General features: G+C 39.5%; 1 non-coding gene across 1 annotated transcript; it reads right to left on the bottom strand.

Moving 5' to 3' along the window:
* Positions 1-3,317: 3,317 nt before the first annotated feature.
* Positions 3,318-3,392, bottom strand: TRNAS-GGA (transfer RNA serine (anticodon GGA)). The gene has a single exon. It is a non-coding gene; the product is annotated as a tRNA-Ser (tRNA).
* Between the last annotated feature and the right edge of the window lie 1,408 nt (positions 3,393-4,800).

Genomic DNA, 4,800 nt, shown 5'->3' with positions numbered 1-4,800 from the left:
CACTACTGTGTTGTCGTTCCTTCGTCCCAAGACCACGGAGGAGAACCCCACAGCATGTAATCGGTTTTTTTGATGAGCATTGCGTATTGACAGACGCTCAGCACGGATTTCGGCAGGGCTTTTTTTTCCACAAACACTCAGTTAGTAGAAACAATTCACGATTTTGCCAACAAAATAAATAATAGAAAACAAACCAATGTTATATTCATGGATTTCAGTAAAGTATTCGACAAAGTAACCCACAGCAAATTACTTTACAAATCAAGTTTTATACTTAGAAATGATAAGCTATTAAAATGGATACAAGCGTACCTAACCAACCGTTTCCAATTTGTTAGGATAAACCAGACTTCCTACAACACACTACCTGTTGCTTCTGGCATTCCCCAGGGATCTGTGCTGGGTCCTCTTTTATTCTTGCTTTATATAAATGACATTGGCAATAATCTATCTGTCAAAATTAAACTTTACGCGGATGACTGTATGCTGTATGACAAAATTGACTCACCCCAAGATCAAATCAGGCTAAATAGTGACTTAGGCAAAATAGTTGCATGGTGCCATCAATGGCAAATGGCTATTAACTATGAAAAAACAGTCTTTATGAGAATAAATCTGAATCTGAAAAAAAAAAACACTAAGGAAAAAGCCCCTTCTCTTCCACTATTTTGTCCAGAACACTTATATCTCCGAAGTATCTCACTGTAAATATCTCGGTATACACATATCTCGCAATCTTTCCCGGTCAAAACATACCGACATTGTAATGGCCAATTGTCTTCGCAAATTGTTCACCCTCAGACGGTCGCTAAAATTCTCCACACCAGCTGTCCGCCTCCTGGCATATAATACAATAGTTCATCCTACTTTAGAATATGCAATAATAATTAGGGACCCCTACACAAAAACAAATATTGGAAAATTAGAATTCAAAAGAAAGCTGTGTGATTTATCTACAATTCTTATGGTTGAACTTCTATAACAGATCTCCTTAAACGTGGCTTCTCTTCAATTACAGAACAAAATCGTGTTTCCCAATTAAAATTCTTTTTTCAGCTAATGAACGGCCACTACCATATTGATACCTCGCACATCTTAACACCTTTAACCGGTTATGCTACTCGTCATAAACACTCCCTAGCAGTAACCCCATTAACACCGCATAACAACTGCTTCAAATACTCTTACTTTACAAGACCAATAGTTGATTGGAATAAACTTCCTGATAAAGTCGTTACACTAAATTCTTTATCCCGTTTTCAGCACACCTGCATTCATGACTCAACCGTACATAGTTTATTTGCTCCTTTGTTCATGCATTCTGTCCTTTTGCCATGTTGAATTCAAGCGTCGGCATGATTGCTTGAACTGTATGTTTGTACGAATGTACTTGTATGTTCCCACCCTGCTAAGATCTTGTAAAAGATCGCAGTGTCTATAAATATATAAAAAAAATGCTGACAATTTTTATTATAGCAATCTTGCAACTGCCTCACAGACAAGAGCACTTTCACAAACAGTAATCTGTACCAATATGCTATACTTCATGGCACCTAAATTTTCACCAGGGCTCATTTTCGTACATTTCACAGACTCCCATAATTGGTAATGATATGGTCCCACAAAATTCACACTTGTGTCGAGCACACAACCTGCCCTTTCCTTCTGCAAAATTTAGTGGCCACAGCTTACTACGGCACTTAATATTGGACTGAAATGATGAAATATTGGCATCTTGAATAAAAACTAATTTACTGTAACCCCTGCATCCTGAAGCCAGATAGTCAACATAGTTATTTTTTGAGCATGTTAAAAACAGACATTTATGGTACAATGTCAGAAATGCTTCAGTATATATAGTAATCCAGTGCTGCGCTCTCTCGACAAGAGAAAAAACATCAATACCTTGAGCAAGTTGGTTCATCGTGACAGTGTTCTTAAAACAGCGCTATGGATGAGGACAAATATTATTGCCGTTTATGTTCTCTTCATCTTTATCCATAGCACTTTTTGTCCTTTCCACAGAACGAGGACGACAAGTCCTGTCGTTTGTGTTATCTTCATCCTCGTCCATAACACCTTTAGTCCTGTCCACAAGATGAAGACGCAACGTTAGGACGACCTGTCATTGGTGTTCTTTTCATCCTCGTCCATTGCGCTGTGTAAGAATACTGTCAGGAATAAAATTGGGCATGGAAAGATGACACTTGGGTATTCACCTACATCTGATGTTTTCTTTTGTAAAGTAGGTTAGCAGCCATGGTAGAAAAACTGCGCTAAAAACATGAACAGAAGGAGAAACACAGGACGAGTGCTCGTCCCGTGTTCTTCCTTCTGTTTGTGTTTTCAGCACTGTTTTTCTACCATGGACGCATACCAACAAGCTCGCCTGCAGACCCTTTTCGGTTAGCAGAACAGCACAAATATTTAGAGGTTTCAGGCATGATATAGTCAGGAGGATGAAGCTGAGGCAAATCCATGTACTACTAACCATCATTCTCATCATGCAGGCTGAACCTCCACGCTTGCAGCTCCTGTATAAATCTCCGTGTACATGCAATATGATTGCAAACTGTTGCACTTGTAACACAATATTCCATTGCAAATGAGCAATTTGCAAAGTCTTGAAGCCATCTGGAGCCAGGAGGATGAAGCTGAGGCAAATCCATGTACTATGAACCATCATTCTCATCAAGCAGGCTGAACTGCCGCGTTTGCAGCTCCTGTATAAATCTCTGTGTGCATTCAAAATGATTTGCAAACTGTTGCACTTATAACACAATATTTTGTTGAAAATGATCAATTTGCAAAGTCGTAAAGCCATCTGGAGCCAGGAGGATGAAGCTTAGGCAAATCCATATGCTACTAACCATCAGTCTTGTCATGCAGGTTGAACCACCACGCTTGCAGCGCCTGTACACACTAGTGCCAGAGTTCCCTCTAGTAGTTGTGTAGGAAACTCTGGGGCTCATGTTATTATGTAATGCTGTGTTCCATTACATGCCGGTGTCATCTTATGGCTGAAGCAACTGCCCGCAGTCCCAGTAGCTGTCGTAATCAGACACAGCTTCTTCTTTAATATGCATTGAAGTGCAGATGACCTTGTTTGATAGTTCCTGGACTCGCTTACATGTTGACAATGCACTAATGAAATCATGTGCAGTTGCTCATAAAACTAGCCTGTGTTTCATCCTATAACGTGCTAGTTATACATTTGAATAAAGGGAAAATCAGACATCCACCCGTTCGTAGCAACTGCTACAAAGGAAACCTATACGGTTTCCTCGAAAGAAAAGCCTTATAGTTGAAGAAAAATTTGTCCTGGTCCGGGACTCGAACCCGGGACCACCGCCTTTCCAGGGCAGCCGCTCTACCATCTGAGCTAACCAGGCGGCTAGCAGATGGCAGGGCAAAGTCGAATTTGTCGACAACACGAAGCAAAGGCAAGAGTTTGACGTAGTAGTTCTGCGGAAACCCGCAAGGTGGAGAGAAGTTATAGATTTGTTTTGGAAAGAAGGATGAACACTCAAATTTTAGGAATGCAATGAGAATTCATCAAGAATTTTGAAAGCTACACAGCCACTTATTGAAAAATGCTGTATCCAAAAGTTATGCTTAATAATTCTAAGTAAATCTTATAGGCTCCAAAAGAACATTTCCACATCAACTCTGCAGAGAGACATTCAAACTGCAAGAAAAATGCTTAGTTCTGTCATTCTTAATCCGTTCAGATGCAACAAACAATCATTTTGAACAGAAAGAGAAAGTTGCTCCATTTCTTTTACCACGGCGGTTCACAGAAAAACGATGCACAGCAGTAAGATGTTCTTACTACAAGTATATCATTTTAATCGAAGAGCATTATCACCTCTTCAGACAGACAATGCAAATTTAGGGCTTCAGTGATGTTTTCATGATGATCTAGTTTGTGTCGCTTCATAAATCTGCAACACAAATACAGAATGCGAAGCAATAGCCAATGAGCTTGCTGAAAACACAGCATTCCCAGGTTGCCATCCAGAAGGTAAAAGGCAGCTCTTGTGCTCATTCCTTAAGTGCAAGCAGGACAGGTCAAGGCCTCATGAAAATTTGGTACCGAAGGTTTGTCAATATCAGCATGCTTGAGATAAATGTCATACATGTGATAAATACTACATCTGATAAATACTACACTTAATTGAGAATCTAAGACAGATGATAAGAGTAAATCTAGCAAACTCGTGACTAGTTCAAAGACAAAGCACTCTGTTTACTTCTATGGAAGGTTGAATGCATTTGCATGCTACACTTGTGAAAAGGGGAAATATGAAAGACGTGCACAATTTTACGATGTGGTTGCGTAGGCCTTGACAATAAAGCTAGAGAGGACTTCCCACATCACAATGATAAACAGTGAATAGGATAGTACAGTATCTAGACGGAAGCCTGTGCTCAAAGTGTGGAGGGATCCAGAGGAATAAAAGAAGCTTGTTATTGTAAACGAACAAGAAGACCAATTGTGGATATCACACAAAATTTGTGGAAATAAGACAGTAAAGGCAGAGTACATGACCCTGTCTCTATTTTTTTTTCCATTTTGATTTTTCCGTCTTTATTTTTTTTTCCAGTTTGATTTTTTGCAAGCATTTCAATTTATTAGCTAAATTGAATTAACCAGCCAACAAAAAGTAAGTTCTTTTTTTTTCTTTTTTGCTTTGGTGTGAAGTGTGGAGATAGAACAGAAGGCAAGATGATGCCCAACAAGAGGAAACAAACCCATGACCTGTTACTGCTGTACCACGCCACACCACTTGGCAGTGT

Source organism: Dermacentor variabilis, chromosome 9, assembly GCF_050947875.1.
Source record: "Dermacentor variabilis isolate Ectoservices chromosome 9, ASM5094787v1, whole genome shotgun sequence".
Classification (NCBI taxonomy): Eukaryota; Metazoa; Arthropoda; class Arachnida; order Ixodida; family Ixodidae; genus Dermacentor; species Dermacentor variabilis.
Note: the sequence above shows the minus strand (reverse complement) of the source record. Positions and strands in the feature narration are given on the sequence as shown.